At 42.8% G+C, this 20,385-nt stretch overlaps 1 protein-coding gene across 2 annotated transcripts in view; it reads left to right on the top strand.

Annotated features, from left to right (window-relative positions):
• VDR (vitamin D receptor) overlaps positions 1 to 20,385 on the top strand; it is a 251,234-nt gene that overhangs the window by 59,449 nt on the left and 171,400 nt on the right. The window contains exon 1 of one of the 2 annotated variants that reach the window (XM_073576673.1): positions 12,553 to 12,576. The exons of the other annotated variant lie outside the window; for it this stretch is intronic. The gene's annotated coding sequence lies outside the window, so the exon portion shown is untranslated. Of the gene's footprint in view, positions 1 to 12,552; positions 12,577 to 20,385 lie in introns of those variants that run through there. 2 annotated transcript variants of the gene reach the window in all.

Here is a 20,385-nt window from a genome sequence, read left to right as displayed (position 1 = left end):
GCCGTTCGTTCTTCCCTCCAGACACGTACAACTATACGCCGATAACGTTCCACACATGGGCTCCCGGTAAAGATACCGCTTACTAATGTTTGCGTAGAATCGTACGGAAACACATGGTCAGCTTGGCCGGACTGTTCGGAGAGTGTCAGGGACGAACCCTATTGACAGAGGAACAGATGGGAGTTAATTCATTCTTCGCTATCGAGAATAAAAGAGAATGGGGCAAGGCAGATTCTGTAGACAAAAATGAGTGCTCTTTTGGTGTAAGAGCCCAGGTTTTCCAGATGAGTCTTTTGTTAAATCGTATCTACAAAAAAAATAAATAAATCCCAGTCCCTCCTTAGGCAGCTGTACATATTAGAAGCTTATTAGAGAGGGTGGACTTTCTCCGGTAGTGATTAAGAGCTGTGCTTTGTGTGGAACATCAGCCCCATCCCCTGTGCTCCCTTCTCTCCTCTCTTTACAAATGGAAACAAAGAACCATTTTCATTAAAACTCTGCATTAAAGGATTTGGCCGCTACTTTTTTTTATTTATGGCGTATGCTTCAGTCCATCAAAATCTGATTGGTGGAGGTGCGACACCTGGCATTTCTGCTTATCAGACATTATTGGCACCGACAGGCAAAAAGTTCTGGGATGCTGCTGATTCACTGGAGCGCCTTAAAAACTATAGTGGTCACAATCAGATACTGCAGACACACCCCATTTTTAATTGATCTGCAGTAGCTAGTGCACACGGGGGAGTCTGCGTGGGGCTCATGTCGTATATGGGGGAGGCTGGTGTGGGGCTCATCCTACATATGGGGGAGGAAGGTGTGGGGCTCATGCCGCATATGAGGGAGGACGATGTGGGGCTCATACCGCATATGGGGGAAGAAGGTGTGGGGCTCATGCTGCATATGGGGGAGGCTGTGTGGGGCTCATGCCGCTTATGGCGGAGGCTGTCTGGGGCTCATGCTACATATGGGGGAAGAAAATGTGGGGCTCATGCCACATATGAGGGAGAAAGGTGTGGGGCTCATGCCGCATATGGGGGAGGCTGTGTAGGGCTCATGCCACATATGAGGGAGAAAGGTGTGGGGCTCATGCCACATATGAGGGAGAAAGGTGTGGGGCTCATGCCAAATATGGGAGGAGGCTGTGTGGGGCTCATGCTGCATATGGGAGGAGGCTGTGTGAGGCTCATGCTGCATATGGGGAGGCTGTGTGGGGCTCAGGCTGCATATGGGGGAGGCTGTGTGGGGCTCATGCCACATATGGGAGGAGGCTGTGTGGGGCTCATGCTGCCTATGGGAGGAGGCTGTGTGGGGCTCATGCTGCCTATGGGGGAGGCTGTGTGGGGCTCATGACACATGGGATGAGGCTGTGTGGGGCTCATGCCACATATGGGAGGAGGCTGTGTGGGGCTCATGCTGCATGTGGGGAGGCTGTGTGGGGCTCAGGCCGCATATGGGGGAGACTGTGTGGGGCTCATGCCACATATGGGAGGAGGCTGTGTGGGGCTCATGCTGCATATGGGGAGGTTGTGTGGGGCTCAGGCCGCATATGGGGGAGACTGTGTGGGGCTCATGCCACATATGGGAGGAGGCTGTGCGGGGCTCATGCTGCATATGGGGAGGCTGTGTGGGGCTCAGGCCGCATATGGGGGAGGCTGTGTGGGGCTCATGCCGCATATGGGGGGGCTGCGTGGGGCTTTTACAGTATATAAGGGGATGTGGGGGGGCACATGCTACATATGGGGGAGGAAGGTGTGGGGCTCATGCCACATATGAGGGAGGAAGGTGTGGGGCTCATGCCGCATATGGGGGATCCTGTGTGGGGCTCATGCCGCATATGGGGGATCCTGTGTGGGGCTCATGCCGCATATTGAGGAGGCTGTGTGGGGCTCATGCTGCATATGGGGGAGACTGAGTGGGGCTCTTACAGTATATAAGGGGATGTGGGAGGGGCTCATATGATATGCAGAAGGGGCTGTACTCAGGTTCAAACGATATATAGGGGGATGTCAGCATACTTAATTCTGCTCAATATTAAGTGATACAATTAATATATATATATGATTAATATATATATATATATACAGTGGGGCAAAAAAGTATTTAGTCAGTCAGCAATAGTGCAAGTTCCACCACTTAAAAAGATGAGAGGCGTCTGTAATTTACATCATAGGTAGACCTCAACTATGGGAGACAAACTGAGAAAAAAAAAATCCAGAAAATCACATTGTCTGTTTTTTTTTCATTTTATTTGCATATTATGGTGGAAAATAAGTATTTGGTCAGAAACAAGCAATCAAGATTTCTGGCTCTCACAGACCTGTAACTTCTTCTTTAAGAGTCTCCTCTTTCCTCCACTCATTACCTGTAGTAATGGCACCTGTTTAAACTTGTTATCAGTATAAAAAGACACCTGTGCACACCCTCAAACAGTCTGACTCCAAACACCACTATGGTGAAGACCAAAGAGCTGTCAAAGGACACCAGAAACAAAATTGTAGCCCTGCACCAGGCTGGGAAGACTGAATCTGCAATAGCCAACCAGCTTGGAGTGAAGAAATCAACTGTGGGAGCAATAATTAGAAAATGGAAGACATACAAGACCACTGATAATCTCCCTCGATCTGGTGCTCCACGCAAAATCCCACCCCGTGGGGTCAGAATGATCACAAGAACGGTGAGCAAAAATCCCAGAACCACGCGGGGGGACCTAGTGAATGAACTGGAGAGAGCTGGGACCAATGTAACAAGGCCTACCATAAGTAACACACTACGCCACCATGGACTCAGATCCTGCAGTGCCAGACGTGTCCCACTGCTTAAGCCTGTACATGTCCGGGCCCGTCTGAAGTTTGCTAGAGAGCATTTGGATGATCCAGAGGAGTTTTGGGAGAATGTCCTATGGTCTGATGAAACCAAACTGGAACTGTTTGGTAGAAACACAACTTGTCGTGTTTGGAGGAAAAAGAATACTGAGTTGCATCCATCAAACACCATACCTACTGTAAAGCATGGTGGTGGAAACATCATGCCTTGGGGCTATTTCTCTGCAAAGGGGCCAGGACGACTGATTCGGGTACATGAAAGAATGAATGGGGCCATGTATCGTGAGATTTTGAGTGCAAACCTCCTTCCATCAGCAAGAGCATTGAATATGAAACGTGGCTGGGTCTTTCAACATGACAATGATCCAAAGCACACCGCCAGGGCAACGAAGGAGTGGCTTCATAAGAAGCATTTCAATGTCCTGGAGTGGCCTAGCCAGTCTCCAGATCTCAACCCTATAGAAAACCTTTGGAGGGAGTTGAAAGTCCGTGTTGCCAAGCAAAAAGCCAAAAACATCACTGCTCTAGAGGAGATCTGCATGGAGGAATGGGCCAACATACCAACAACAGTGTGTGGCAACCTTGTGAAGACTTACAGAAAACGTTTGACCTCTGTCATTGCCAACAAAGGATATATCACAAAGTATTGAGATGAAATTTTGTTTCTGACCAAATACTTATTTTCCACCATAATATGCAAATAAAATGAGAAAAAAACAGACAATGTGATTTTCTGGATTTTTTTTTTCTCAGTTTGTCTCCCATAGTTGAGGTCTACCTATGATGTAAATTACAGACGCCTCTCATCTTTTTAAGTGGTGGAACTTGCACTATTGCTGACTGACTAAATACTTTTTTGCCCCACTGTATATATAATTATCAATAATATAATAATTATAATAAATCAATATTAATATTGCGTATAATTAATTTCGGCCTATTTATTCGGCCCTCCACAACAGTCTCGGGCTCTCATGTGGCCCCTCAGGAAAATTAATTACCCACCCCAAAACTAAAGGCATGGCCATAATGACACTGTGATGCTGATTAATCTGATACCTGATGTGAAGAGATCCGCTCATTGGCTGCTGAATACTAGCCTTATGAAGTTTTCATCTTGTGTATGACTTCAATAAAATGGCTAGAAAAGAAGAAAGAAGGCACAGTAAAGGTGCAATCACCTGATATCAAAGTGACAAAGACTTTATTGTAACAAAGCAAAGTGCACATACAAATTTAAAACTACTTAAAAATACTAAAACCATGGCAACATGGCTGTGACAATAGATAATGGCTTATGTTGACATAAACAATGACCTGCACCTGAACAATAATGGTGCTTAAGGATATATAGATTTAGTAAACCACTGGAAAAACAGTGTTGATAGGGATACATAATACAAAAAGCATATCATAAGTAATGCCACCTAAGTGGTTAAAGCTACAAACATCTTGCTTCTGAATATACATATGTCAACATAATAGATAGGAAGGATATCACCCAAGAGTATAGAAAATCACAGCTTGTCATGCAGCCCTATGTGAGCACCTTATGTCACCTCAAAAAATATTTGCTTAACATGCTGTATAAGTCAAGGAATAACATATTTACCAGGTGCTTATTGTAGGGCTGCATAGACCATCCCTACGCGTATCGCTGCCTCATGTAGCTTCGTCAGGGGTAGATGATGTAATGTGCCACAAGATCTAACTTAAATAGGGGTAAGTGCACTTATCGATGTTATCCCGATCGTCAACACCTGTGTTGGTGGTCCAGGAACAACTTAGTTATGTCCAATATGTCATGTCCGTGATGCCAAAGCAGCGTGTGGGTCACCATGCATGCCAAGCACCAGAAATGACCCAATGTGCAGATGCAAAAAGGCCTGGGAGGAGGAAAGGACGCTACTTACCACATTGTGACGATAACAAGCAGCGTGCGGGTCACTGTGCGTATCAAGCACCGGAAAAGACCCAATGCGCATGCGGGAAAAGCCTAGGAGAATACCGATATATTGTAGCTCGTCAACTTGCATGTCATTATGCGTTCCAAAGGCAAAATCATAGCAGGGGTTGAAGGACGAAACATGATAACTCCGCCTGATCATGATGCCGCACTTATACCAAGAGAGGCTATATGCTGCTCTATATACCCATATGATTGGAGAATATCAAGTTAACCCTATATTGCCCGTAGTAATAAAATGGCGCTGGAGGTGGCGCATTCGCAGATCGATGTTTGGGCTCTGAACTGCGCACGCGCCACCCAGACAGTGGCGTGGAATTTTAAAAGGAGGCCGGTCAGAGCCAGAGGAGGCTGGTGGGGGGTAGAGAATGAGAAGTCAACCGCCACCAGAAACAGCTGTTCGGCGGGAGGTGCTGAGTGTCGCATCCCCACCGATGAGATTTTAATGCCCTCTCCAAAGGATAGCCCATCAATTAAATAGTGGCCAATATCTTTAACACTAGAGCAACCTTTGTTTTACCCTTCTTTTAAATGTATTGATTTTAAGTGATATTTTTCTTCTATATTCACACAACAATTCTCCTGGCCACCTCTCACAATTTACTGCCCCCTATACAGAACAAATCTGGTCTTTCCACCAATAAGGTGAGATATCGAAAGTCGTCAGACTTTTTCTTTTTCATCTGTAGCTGTATTTGTAGAACTGACGTGACAAAACAGTGTTTGGCGACGGTATAAAAATCTATTTTTGACTACATAACCTTGCGGGGCCACTATGTTGTTGGTTTCTGATGACAAACCTGTTCCCGACACGTCAAGCATGCAGGCATGCGAACTATGGCATCGCTTCAGTGCAAGGACCATGTAAATAAGGGACCATGTAAATAACAGCATAGAAGGCGATTTCTTGTCAGTGTGACACAATGTGGCTGCAGGACGATGGTGTGCCGCTTAGCCAAGAACCACAAGGCTCGCCACTGCCCGGGGGGTCACAGTTTGTAATAACATCTTAAAGACACTTTGTGCACTTGCCTTTATCAGGTGGGTTCTGAAAACTCTCAACTTCTGCATTTCTGAGTAAAGGTACTGTCACACTTAGCGATGCACCAGCGATCCCGACCAGCGATATGACGTGGTCAGGATCGCTGGTGCATCGCTAAGTGGTCGCTAGTGAGCTGCCACACATGCAGATCTCACCAGCGACATAGCGGGGGTCGCTACTTACCTGTCAGACGCGGCGATCCTGACGTCCTCCCGCCCGCGTCCACGCGTTGCTCGTCGGTGCCACAGGAAGCCCAGCAGGAAGCTGACGACGAGAAGCGGCCCAGGACGTTCTCGCGCGATCAGCGATAGCCAGCGGGGGAGCCGGTCGGAGGTAAGTATCAGACATAGCGATATCGCTAGTAATACCGCTGCTATGTCACAAAAACCAGTGACGTTATAGAGATATTGCTAGCGATATCGCTTAGTGTGACAGGCCCTTAAACATGACTTGCTGTGTATATATTCAGTCTCCTGAATCTTTTAACCACTTCAGGTCACTAAAAATGCAAAGCAGTTAAAAGAAGTGATATGTCCGCTCAGAATTAGTGATGAGCGAATTTGTTCGGAAAACTATCACCAAACATAAATTTGGCACGAATATGGCACATTCGGATTCGTGATCGAAAAGCCGAGCAAAATTTTTATAAAATCGGTAACGAACGTTCGGTAAAAGTGCGGGAAAATATTTGCGTTGCCACAAAAATATTTTCAGCACTTTAGCAACGATAATGGTGGTGTATCATGAGCGTTTGGCACGTGTTTAATGAGGGGAGTGGGTTTGCAGAGCTCAGAGGCACAGCGTTCTTGTAAACACAGCAGGGCACGTGTTGTGCACTGCTTCTATTGTGACCCATGCACGAGTATAGCATCCTAATTCACATGTACCTAGTGCTGTATCCCACCTTGTCATTTAGTGCTGTGGTGAAATAAAACTGCCTGCAGACCTAAGGCACATTAAAAAAAGTTATAATTTTTCAGTTGCAAAAAGTTTGACAACCTGCCGTATCACACTTTGTCATTTGTTTTGAGTGAAATTAAGCTGTAGAGACCTGATCCAGAGGACACAAAATATTCTTCTGTATTAACGTCATACAGTAAGGGACCTGAGTTTAAAAATAGTTTGTAGCATCTAGACACAGGAAAGATGTATATCTTTGTACCGTGTTAGCCAGTAGATAAATATTCAGAATTGAGAGTCCTCAGTGGTTGATACCTTTTAGTGGCTAAGTGAAAAGATGGTAACACATTGCAAGCTTGCAATGGCTAATAAATTGCTCAGTAGCACAGATGAACCATCAGAGCACGCTAGGGTTGTAAATCCAAAAGTTAGGAAAGAAAAATTAAAAGAGGTAGGAAGTAACCGACTTTAACGACCTTCTGACAAAAGATGAAGAACAAAAGCAATATGTCCTGCAAGTTGTAAGCAAATGCCGAGCATTATATTCTGACGTTTCAAAAACTACTTTAACATAAGCTCTAGAATAGATTAGATAACTATGTAAAATGATCAACTCATGTAGGTTAGCGTGCTCTGATGGTTCATCTGTGCTACTGAGCAATTTATTAGCCATTAACAACTTTTCATTGTCTGTAATGGTGGGATCAAAAAACGATAATCCCACCAACTCTGCATTCAAATACCACAAATGGTTCGAAAATTTGGTCAGGGCTATTTCTGCAATGTTGTTGTCACATTCTTTATAGTCTAACAGACTATGCAAAATACCTAAATCTTAAAATACCTCAATTTGGATTTTTTCAAACTTTGAGCGACGAGCGGCACGGGTTAACGTCGTTTGATCGAGCTCAAATTTTGGCTATCTCAATATCTGGAAAGGGGAATTGTTTTGTGGGGTCCAGACGAACAAGATTCTGACATTTTTTCCCCCCCATATGAGATCCGGTCACCCTAGTGTGCACTTAGCCTCATGGTTAGTGTGTATCTGCTGTGTTAGCTGTAGTGGAACACATGTTGGTCCCAATTATACTATTTCTATTCTCGTGACGGAAGCAAGGAGGAGGACGTCATCGCTAGAAGATGGGAGGCGTCAGACCCAGACCGTGTCACCCATCAGACCTGACCGGACTCCCGGGTGAGTATGATATAACTCATTTTTCTTATCTTTCAGGTTACATCAGGGTCTTATCTTAAGCATTACAGAATGCTGTAGATCATCCCCTCATGGCGGTGGCCGCATCTCATAGGGGAAAAAATAGGTGTCAGATTCCCTTTAATCAGCGAATATTGCAAATTCAGTGAACGTAATCCGAAGCGAACATTGAAATATTCACTCATCTCTACTCAGAATAAGTACAAGTCAAAAGGAAAGCTAAAAAGTTGCTCAGATGTCTTTTGGGGTTTTGCTCTATTGATAATGCTTAACAAAATGTTAGTGGCGTCTTTATTATTCAAGGGAGTAAAAAGAAATGACTGGGAAATTATAGTAAAAAAGACATCATAAAAACCATGTCAAAACCCTCAAGATAACTGCCAGGGGCTAAAACTGATAGAAAACACACAGAAAACAACTGAAAAATGTGACTTGATATGCTTCAGGAAAGCGGTTTAAAATCTGGAGGGAAATAATAAGCAACTTGTCCATGAGACTTCATGAATCTCATTCACTCTGCTGGTACTAGAAAATGCTTCCATTTTTGTGACAAAACTGTGCAGAAAAAAATGCAAAAATAAGGCAGCAAATACTTAACATGTGCAAATACCCTCAGGCTAGTTTCCATTCTATGACTGTCAAAACCATGGCCAGTCTGTTCCTCATCATTTGAATTTATATGCAAATGAGGCTGAAGATCTATATGTATATCTAAAGCCTCTGTCACTCCAGCTCTATTCCCTGTTCAGTGCTCCCTCCTCCTCCTTTGCCTAAAGTCACACAGCATAATGGATGTCAGTCAAGCAGGATAAGGCAGCACTGGGCTGGGAATAGAGCTGGAGTGACAGAGGCTTGAGAATAAACAAATGGCTCTTCAGCCTCATTTGCATATCAATTTAAATGCAAATTATTCAGTAATTGAGGAACGGACTGGCCATGTAAAGGTATTTCTGGACTGGTCTGTGAAATTGCTACTTGTGCTTATAAATACTTTGGGATGTGAAATCCTGCTGATCATCTTCAGCATAGGATGTCTGTGATAAGTGTTAATATTAAATTGCTTTCATACAGCTGGAATAAAATTGCCTAAATACTATAATTGTATAGTATAAAGACTTTAATCAATGGGCTTAAAATGTACAATAGAAAGTGTCATGTGCCATATATTGGAGCAAATTCTTTTTACAGCATTGTTTCTAAGCTGCTGCCTTAGGCTACTTTCAGACTAGCGTTAGGAGGCGCAGCGCAGGGCCGCCGCTAAGCTCCGGCCCCTGCTACGCCTCTTCCGGTCAGCTCCTCCTCTGGGTGAATGACGCTGCATGCGACCAGCGTACTCTATATTTAGCGTTGGGTACGCTGGCCGTGCACTGGTATGTTTTGCCGGCGCATGCACTCTTTTTGCGCTGCACCGACGTGCACCAAACGCACCATGTTGCATATAATAATATTGTTCCCGCTCTCTTATAGTCTTAAAGGGTTGCTCTGACATCTCTCACTTCAGCATCAGGAGGTGAACGGCACTCATGATGTCCCATTGATAGGTACGTGTCAGGACGTTTGCACAGCCAGCAGGTATCAGGCATGTGTAGAAAAAGTTCAGCTCACTGTTACAGGCGTCTTGATGATCGGAGCACGGATCCGTTGTGTTAGACGTGCAGCATTGCGAAAAGGAATATATCCAGCTCAACGATATAGTGAAACCAATATTTTATTCACCATGCAAAGTGACAGATTGAGGATAAAAGCATCAGCATAGTTCAGAATGGAAATGCGATATTAACGCGTTTCTGGTGGACTTGCACCCTTAATCATGACATGCAACAAACAACTTTGCTGGACTGCATAGTGGTGAATAGGATAATTACCCACTTTGTTAGTGTGTAATGTTTTTCACTGTTTGAGTAAAAAAACTCAAACAGTGAAAAACATTACACACTAACAAAGTGGGTAATGTGTAACTGGATACATATTGGCACATATGCTATGATGGCAGGGTGGGCAAGTTAGGCTGATCTCCATACTTCTGTTTTTATATATCTCCTATTTGCAGCTTGGCTTGTCCCATAGTTTGCTGTTCAGTGTACAGTGCACATATACAGCCTTTTTATTGTGTTTTTATTGTTGTTCATTTACGTTGGTAGTAGCAGTTGGAGAGTTCTTTGTGCAGTAGGTTCGAGTGAGTTTATCTTCTTCTCATTCCTATTTGGTTTGCTATTCCTCTCTTTCCCTACCATTCTCCCTGTTTTGGTGAGTGTTTTGTATGATAGTGGTTTTCAGTTATTCCTGTCTGTCTAGGTGTCTGACTTCACTTACATTACTGTCCCATGCCTCATGGGGTGGGGTAAGGGACACATTAGGGTTTAACAGGAGCATAGTAATGTCAAAGACTCAGGCTTCTGCCATCAAGAGTACCCCTGGGACAGGAATAGTTAGGGTCCCAGTTCCAGGGACAGTTTGAGGCCCCTCTCCCTTCCTTCTGACCGTCACAATACCTTTAATCATTGTGGCCAAAGAGTTTTATTTTAACCTCATAGGACCACAGGACTGGTTTACAAAATGCATCATGCTTGTTTACATGTTGTTTTGCATAGATCTTACTTTGAATTTTATGATGAGAATGCAGGATAAGTTTTCTTCTGATGACTCTTCCATGAAGGCCATATTTGTGCAGGTGTCTCTGAACAGTAGAACAATGTACCACAACTCCAGACTCTGCTAAATCTTTCTGAAGGCCTTTTGCAGTCAGTCGGGGGTTCTGATTTGACTCTCTAGCAATCCTACAAGCAACTCTCTGTGAAATTTTGCTTGCTCTTCCAGACCTTATCGTGACCTCCACTGTTCCTGATAACTGCCATTTCCTAATTACATTTCAAACTAAGGAAAGGGCAAATTGAAAATGCTTTGCTATCTACATATAGCCTTCTCCTACCTTGTGAACCTCCACCATTTTTATTTTCAGATTGCTTGGCAGCTGCTTATAAGAACCTACGGCTGCTGTTTTTTGACACAAGGTTAGAGGAAGCTGGGTTTTTATAAATCTGGAAACGCCTGGCTGCATCGCCTGGCTTTTCCAAATGATGGTAGTGAAAGTCTCCTCTCATACATGTTCCAGCCCCATGCCTCCTATCATACATGCTCCAGCCCCATGTCTCCTTTCATACATGTGCCACCCCCATGTCTCCTGTCATATAAGGTCCAGCCCCATGTCTCCTGTCATATATGCTCCAGCCCCATGTCTCCTGTTATGTACTCCAGCTGCCAGCCACATGTCTTCTGAGATGTGCTCCAGCTATGTCTCCTGTGATGTGCTCCAACCCCAATGTCTCCTTTGATGTGCTCCAGCCCCAATATTTCCTATGAAGTATATTTTCCAGCCCCAATGTCTCCTTTCAAGCCCCAGCGTATACTGTGGTGTATATGCTGTAGCCCCACCATCTCCTATGATGTACATGCTCCAGCCCAATAGTGTCTTGTGTGATGTATACGTTCCTGCCCTAGCATCTCCTATGTTATGTATATTCACCAGTCCAAGCGTTTCCTGTGTGATGTATACTTCCAGTGTAGGTGTCTCCTATGTGATATATACTGCATATTTGCTACTGCTTGAGTTCTATATCTGTAACATGAACATGAGTGATCAATTTCCTGATGTTAGGAGACCTGTAGTGTAACATAGTGTACATCTGTGTTCTTAACAGCTTACTACTGCAAGTTCTTTACAAAACTTATCATAAAGTTGACTGCACTCCAGATCGACACATCTGGAAAAGCAGTTGTGAGAAGCAACATGATCACATAACATCATACACTGCACCAAAGAGAAGCAGATCCAGCCATCACATTAGGGGTGAGTTAATTGTTTGACCAAACATACCAGGGTCATTTTCAAGTTGATAATTTTGTGCGGCCCCCAAAATGATAAATATCCAAATGACCATTGACAGAAAAATGGTTCCCCTTCCCTGCCATAGAGAGTAAATGTTGCTTAATACATTAGATCAAAGCAGTTTGATGGATAATCAACCAGTGAACGAACTGTCATCTGGTGACTGATCGTTATGCTAACACAACCATACACATTTTAATAAGTATTGACAATTCGTATTGCTCAACCTGCCACATACTCAATAATACCTTGGAAATAAGCAATCTTTCCAGGAAAATTCTTTTGAAGAAAAGTTGTTCTTACATGATGGAACTTTTATTTAATAAATTCTTACGAGCATCTTGACAATGAAATATTTCCTCTTAAAGGAGTAAATATTTGCAAATATCCATTCTTTGCTCCTTTATGGCAAATTGATACCCCAAGAGATCAGCCATCTCCCCCTTCTTCACCTTCATTCTCTTTTTGACTGTGAGACGACTGACTGCAGCCAGAGCTTCCCTTTGCTGTCTAGGTTTAGTATGCCTTTAAGTTAAACACGTCCATAATGTATTTTTCAGGTTTTCTGGTAAGCTATAATCAGTTAATCACTTTTCCTCATACCGCTCTATCTACTTACACTTCAGTCATTAATCAGCAGCTAAAGGAGTGGTTCGGTTTTGCAATATGTGAAATTGTGATTCACTTTGATGGTGTCTGCCTCTGAAGTTCTTCTTTTGATAGCACCGCGTTGCTTTGCAGCACTGGGTAAGTGTAAGCGTTATTGCTAACACCATAGATAGGAAAAGTAGATATTTTCCAGTGCGTCTGTTCTTAGTAATAACTCTGTGCAGTCTACATCTCGTTAATAGAGTTGACAATTGTGCATTATCATTGAAACGAACAATTCAGGAGTCCGCATCTCCTAGAGTTATTTATACTTAAGGGACACTCCTTAAAAAATGCAGCATTCAAAGCATCAATATAATGTTATTTATCTATAAGAACGGTATATATTTGGTGATGCAAAATAGGACTGTACATTTATTGTTCTGCTGGTGCTTTATTAAACCTTTATTCTGTTCAGCCATATGCATGTTACTGCTAAATGAATACCAGGATCTCGTCTCCATGTTCTTTTAGGACAGTTCGAGCAGTTCCACTGTCTTTTTATATGTGGTTATATATTCTTACTTTTTATGTATAGCATTAGATACAAATTAATTCTTATAGGGATTTTGTAGGATAATATTCAGATTTTTTTTTTTAAAGATCCTTGACTGTATAATGGCTACGGTATATTTACAGCTGCATTTTTAAATTCAAGGATTTAAGTTGAATACTGATCTATTATATAGCAAAAGCAAAGAGAAGCACAATGTTCCCATTGATTATAACAAGACTCATCTGGATTATTTTATGTGTCCATTTTTATTATTGGGGGAAAAAAGCGCATGGAACAGAGAAATGAAACTCGAATATTCAAGTGTTGACAGATCCGTACTCCCCGTGTTGATTGCTCCTCCAACTCTCCCAAACACAAAGCACATCAGTTTCTGGTGCCTTCAACTTATTTCCTTGAACTCGCTTGTGTGCTAGCACAAAGACCGCCCAGCACAACTCACTCAAACCCCCTACAACTTGATGCAGTTTCATTTGTGATTGTATGCTCCCCACAACGGGCACATGCAGTGGGCAAGTTTTTCTCTTGGGTACCATTCTTCCCCTTGGAAGGACCACACCTGTGATGTTTCATCCTAGGACATGGACGCATAAGCAAATGCTCACTTTAAAGAAACACTCCCATGAAGTTTGTTTTCTTTTTTACTAATATATGTATGTAGTGTATGTTAATATTCTCACCTACCACCATCTTCTCTGGTGTCCAGCGCTGTACCGCTCCTCTTGTCTGGGACATCAGCACTCTTCAGACTCTTGAGGTCACATTAATCTGTGTGACCCGAATGTGGCTTTTACAATGTAATCCTGTGGAGCGCCAGAATGAGATTCCAGAGACTTCTAGCGCCTGCGTAGAACATAGAGTGAGATAGATAGAACAGTTGTGGACACCAGAGAAGGCAGTGGTAGATGAGTATATTAAGACACATATTATACTGTATACACGGATTTAGTAAAAAAAAATTCAGTGGGAGGGATTCTTTAATTTTGTCTAGATACCTCACCATAACCAGGGCTGTGGAGTCAGTAAGCCAAACATCCGACTCCTCAGTTTCCATGACACCGACTCCCACTCCGACTCCACGACTCTGACTCCACAGTTCTGCCAGGGCAGTGGAGTCAGTCAGCCAAACCTCCGAGTCCGACTCCTCAATTTCCATGACTCCAACTCCACAACTCCAACTCCACCACCCTGCCAGGGCTATGGAGTTGGTCAGCCAAACCTCCACCTCCGACTCCTCAATTTCCATGACACTGGCTCCACCAAAATGGGCTCCGACTCCACGACTCCGACTCCACAGCCCTGACCATAACCACCATCTGATGTTTGACTCTCTGATCTCGGCACTGGCTCGAAAAGACGTGCTTGGTATGATAACAGAACATCACTTGATGTGGAAGAGGAGTGTTGTGGGGGGGGGTTTAAGTGGAAGAGATTGTAGATCACGAAGACAGAACTGTAGGTAAGGTGGAGGAGTATAGGTTGAAAACCCCTTACATTTTGTGTAACTATGATAGTGCCAGTACTGAGTTATCTTGAAAACTTGTCCAGTGAGCAGTGATAATCCATGCTCTCTAACAAGGGCACAAAGCATTTTCATACACCTGATGACTATGTTTTCAGTTTACACAGTTTGCGCTCTGTTCACAATTACGTTACTTCAGTCACAATAATGTTGCTTAATGTGTTATTCTATCCTGTATGGAAAAAAATGATTGAGGAACTTCTTATACCCTAGTGGATGGAGCTAATGTTGAAGTATAATGTAAAAATGGAAATCTTGATGCTAGTATATATAGTCAAAAAGGGTCACAATATATACCATGATGCATTGTATTAAAAGCTTGGCTGACATTTACAAGTTAAAGGGGTTGTCCAATACTTCGACAACCCCTTCTCTTTTCTTTTCTTTTCAATGTTCTTTTTATTAAATTTAAAGCATAACATCAAATGTAATGGCACAGTATTACATATTAGGGTTGCAGTGCTCAACAAACATATAGTAGTCCAGTCAAAACCCTTACGGTACAAGTCATTATACTTATGGCTTGTGTTATGTAACCATGCTGAAGATAATAGCTTGACATCAGAGAAGTTCAAAATACAATAGCGATATGTATCAAATCATGTATCCCAGGTTCATTTCCGACATTCGGCTTTTCCAACCCCTTCTCAATCACTGTTTCCCCCAAGTAAAATAATAAAACCTATACTCACCACTGGTGCAGGCGCCATTGCAGCGGTTTTGACACTGGCTCTCCCGGGACTCACATGATTACATTGTTATGTTACGCGATACCTGGCGCCCAGTCAACAGCCGCTTTACAGTCCCCTCCTTCGGAAACGTCAGACATCTAGAGGAGGTGAGTGAGCAGCAACAAGCTATAACTTCCTCCCTATGTCATTTACATTCGAAGGATGGGACCGAGAAGCGTCCGCTGATTGTTTTATCACCTGATCCATGTGGCCAATGTTACATGAGCCCTGGAAGAGACAGTGAAAACACTGCTGGAATGGTGCTTACACCAGATATCTGTATGGCTATTATTATTTTACTTAGGAGAAACATAGTGATTGAGAAAGGGTTGTCATAGTAGTGGACAAAGTTAAGGCTACTTTCACACATCAGTTTTTTGCCGTCAAGCAGGATCCGGCTATTTTTAGAAAAAACGGATCCGGCATAAATTTTGGAGAACTGTAGAAACGGATCCGTTTTTTTGCTGGATCCGTCTAGCAGGTTATATAAGTTCCTGGGGGCTGGCCAATTGGATCTGAGCATGCGCAGACTTAAAAAAACCGGATCCGGTGGCTGGATCCGTCTTTTTCTGGATCCGGCGCATTCCGGCGCCCATAGACTTTCATTGTAGCAAAAAGCTGGAAGCGCCGGATCCGGCGCTTCCGGCTTTTTCGCCGGAGACAAAAAACGTTACAGTAGCCGTTTTTTCCAGACGCCGGAATGAGACAAGTTGCCGGATCCGGCAAAAAACGGATGAAACGCAATGCCATCCTGCACGATCCGGCGCTAATGCAAGTCAATGGGGAAAAACTGGATCCGGCATTGCATTTTGCCGGATCCGGTTTTACAAAAAAAAGCCGGATCGCGCCTGAAGGCAAAAAACTGATGTGTGAAAGAGGCCTTAGGAACCACTTTTGGGCACAGGAGGCGGCTGGTGCGCACTAGATTAAAATTGTACTCTCTTTCATACTGCTAAATCTCTAATAAAGGTGCATCGTAACACCAGACTCCACCTGTCCTGCCAGCAATGTCAGTAGTTTTGCAAGATCAATAGTGCTGACAGATTGCCGTAAAAATGTTTGACAGCTCTTACATAATAAGAGAGCATGCATAGTCTGCAGAGAGCACGCATGTCCTGTGTGATTCTCCGCACACTATACAGCACTGCAATGCTTTATCACCTTTACAAGGAGTTCAGACGTCCTGTTCTCTGTCCGCGTGCTGCGAGAACAAGCATTGCTATATACATTGTGTGCACAGTTATTAGGCAATTTGCATTTGGGATGATTCATTTTGTTATTGAATAACTCCAGTGCTGTCTGTCTATTCAAAAGGTTAATACGGTAAATCTGAAACCTGAATTTTTAAGAAAGTTAGGATGAGGTTTTTGGCTTTCTTAGGAGAATATCTGTATGCGAAATTATTGGGATTATTATGCAACTAAATGAAAAATGTCGATATTCCCATCTCCGTTTATTTTCAACTATTAAAGTGAGAACAATAACCAAACTGCTGAAAATGTGCAAAAATACATTTCTGACATTAACCCCTGATGGAGACAAATTTTTAATATCTGACCAGTGTCACTTTATGTGGTAATAATTCTGGAACGTTTCAACAAATCCCAGTGATTTTGAGAATGTTTTTTAATGGCATATTATGCTTTTTGATAATGGTAAATTTAAGTTGATATGTTCTGTATTTATTTCTAAAAAATATCAGAAAATTTGATAAAAACGTAAAAAAAATTTGCAATTTTCAAACTTTGAGTGATTATCTCTTTAATCCAGATAGTCATAACACACAAAAACCTTAACAAATAACATTTCCCACATGTCTGCTTTACATCAGCACCATTTGTAAAATGTTCTTTTATTTTGTTAGCATTTTAGGAGGTTTAGAAATGCAGCAGAAATTTTTCAGTTTTTCATGGAAATTTACAAAATTTAAATTTTTATTGACCTATCCAGGTTTGAAGTGACTTTAGAGGTCCTATATGTTGGAAAACCCCCAAAAGTGATGTCATTTTAAAAACAGCACCCCCTGACATACTGAAAACTGCTGTCAGGTAGTTTATGAACCCTTCAGGTGCTTTTCAGGAATTAACACAAAATGGCATGATAGGAATGAAAAAGTGTATTTTTACCACCTAAATGTCACTAACTTTTGAACAGGCCATTGTAGTCGACAAACTCTAGGGACGCTATTTGACTGTGATTTGCCATGGCAAACATCAGGACCACACAATCATGATCTCGGTGTGTCAATGGGGATAAAGAGGGATCCCCCATACTCTTTTAACCATTTATATGATATAGTCATTATTGACAGCAGCATCTAAGGGTTTAAACAGATATGGTCGGTGCCAACACTGATCGCAGCTGATGCAGCAAATTGTCAGCTATAGTGTACAGTCGACAGCTGATGGACTGTCACCTGTATGGTGATGCTATTCTCTAATATCGCAGGTCAGTTAAAAGACGTATTGACGGTCATTAAGGGGTTAAAAAAGATATATCAGTGACCAATATAGCCACCTTTCTTTTAAATACCAGTCATGAGCCCTCCATCCATGGAGATTGTCAGTTTCTTAATACGTTGATGGTAAACTTTTTGGGCAGCACCAACCACAGCCCCCCCACACACTTTTAGGAGAGGTGCGCTCTTTTACTTCACAGTAACTTACGTTTGTAGCTGTGTTAGTGCTGTTCTTTTCAGATTACACATGTTCTCTGGGCATACGATACTGTTGGCTTATCTTTAGGATAGGTCGTCAATGCCAGATCGGACCTCCACCAATGTGCAACACTTTTAGGGGACTCTATTATAAAAAGTATATATTCTTGTAAAAAACAAAAAGTACCAAAAATGTAATTAGTAAAATTTGGTCCTTTTATGCTCTCACTACTAGAGAGAGGAGTGAGTATATTGGGTACCAGCTGACCCAGAACTTGGTAGGTGACAGTATCAAGTTGTGTGCTCGGCACATGTGGACAGGCGACACATGATAGTATGCGTGCAGTCGAGGAATGTGAGCTTGTAATTTTATTGGGAGTTCACCTTTGCTTTTATTAATGTTTACATCAATATATGCTATTATTACGATGGGTGGTGTACTTCTACATTGCCAGATCAGCAGTTTTATTGATGCCACTGTGTGAGTTTAGTTGTGGTATGTCTAGATTGCATACAATATGTCAGATTAGTTTGGTATAAACCAGATCTTTAACCGTTTTTTTTTTTAAGAGTTTCCTCTGTGAATTGCTGCGATGTTGGCACAGACAACACTGCACTGAAAAGAAAAGGGGCTGCTTCCAAAGCCCAATGGCGTCCAACAATTTGTAAAATACAGGTCTGCGAACTCGACGTTACAGCTGCAAAAGCATAAGGCACATGGCTGGCTTTAACAGAGGCCCATAAAAACACTTTGAAAGATAAGAGAAATATGAAAATACAGTAAACTTTAAGCCTTTGTCCAGTCAGTGCTTCTTTTATTATAATTGGAGCTTTTGTCATGGAGCATATTATTTTTTGTGCCATTTGTAACAGTAGGCTCTCACATCAGTCCTAGGCTTGTAAGTTTGCCCTTATTATAGTACTAGATAGAGGTCCGATGCGATCACATCGGGAGGGCGGTAATGTCACGATGGGAGCAGGCTTTGCAGCATTGAGACTCTCCCCCCATGTGCTCACCTACCTATCCACTCTCTCTTTCCCCATGTGCTTTCTTCTGTCTGTGCTCTCTTCTCTGACCTGTCTACTCCATGTGCTATCCCCCTTGTCTGCTGTCTCTCTCTCCTTCCTGTGCTGTTCTCTCCTCATGTGCTGTCCCATTTGAGCTGTCTCCCCCCTGAGCTCTGTCTCTCTCACCCTTGTGTCTGACTGTGTACAGAACATACCACAACTCCTGGGCAGGGGAGGAAGCAAAAGACAATACTGACTTTACAGCAGGAGATCACAGAGGATACATTTTGTGAGGTAAAATATTGTTTAAAACAGTCAGTGAAATATTTTACCTCACAAAATGAGTCCTCTGTGATCCCCTGCTGTAATGTCAGTATTGTCTTTTGCTTCCTCCCCTGCCCAGGAGATGTGGTATGCTCCGTACACGGTCAGACACAATTTATAAAATGAACTTTCGTTCGTGGCAAAACCCTTAAATGTGACCGGCTTCCTCTGCCTGTAGACACGTTGTGCATCTGCCGCCAGGATCAGCCAAATGATTCACTGAGCCTGCGTGGAATTCGCGCAGGTGCAGTGCGACAGTGTTCCGCTGGTGGTACCGCGCAAGAGGCTGCGTGAGTGTGTGTGTGTGAGTGTGTGGTGCGTACATCGTATAGAGAGTGTGTGTTTGTGTGTGTGTGTTGCGACAGTGTTCTGCTGGTGGTACCGCACAATAGGTTGGTACCAGCAGCAGTTTCCATATTGAGACACCCATCACTTGTCCCAATATGGCGGTCAGTGAACTTCCTCCGCTTGGAATTTAGGGATACAATGACTTCTGGACAGAACAGGAAATGAAAATATTACAAGGCAATTATATAAATTGATGTTACAATGACAGAATCGCTTTAGGCTAAAAACAATAATGCATTCAAACAGCATGCCAAACAGAAAAGGAAGCACACTGTAGCGCCATAACATGCAAACATGAAAAATGAAACATTTTTCATGTTTGCATGTTATGGCGCTACAGTGTGCTTCCTTTTCTGTTTGGCATTCTAGTGTATGGAGGCTTATAGCCCATGTAATGCTCCTTATGGAAAGTAAATATACAAATTGTTTCTTCAGAGAGGAAGAGGGCTTGAACTCTAGCACCACATATTGGGAGTAACAATCCTAAAAGTCAATATCGACACTTTAATGAGACTTGCCATATGACTTAGGATAAATGCCAAACCAGAATCTCAGTTTGCAGACATGGTGTTTCGGGCTATTGCCCCTCGTCAGTGCAAATTATATCTGATTTGGTTGTATAAGAGACTGTCAAAAACACAAACGTAAAAAAAAATGCATTTGAATATTCAAGTTTTTTATGCAGCATCTTTCTTGGCAAGAGGTCTAAAGGGTAGTGCCTCTCCTTAGGAAGAGTGACAAACCAGACTTGCCAGTGTAAAGAGACTTATAAACTATGCAATGTTCCTCTGATAGTTTAAGTATG

This window comes from Dendrobates tinctorius, unplaced genomic scaffold, assembly GCF_039654945.1.
Source record: "Dendrobates tinctorius isolate UK_male_01 unplaced genomic scaffold, ASM3965494v1 ptg000051l, whole genome shotgun sequence".
Taxonomy (NCBI): Eukaryota; Metazoa; Chordata; class Amphibia; order Anura; family Dendrobatidae; genus Dendrobates; species Dendrobates tinctorius.
Note: the sequence above shows the minus strand (reverse complement) of the source record. Positions and strands in the feature narration are given on the sequence as shown.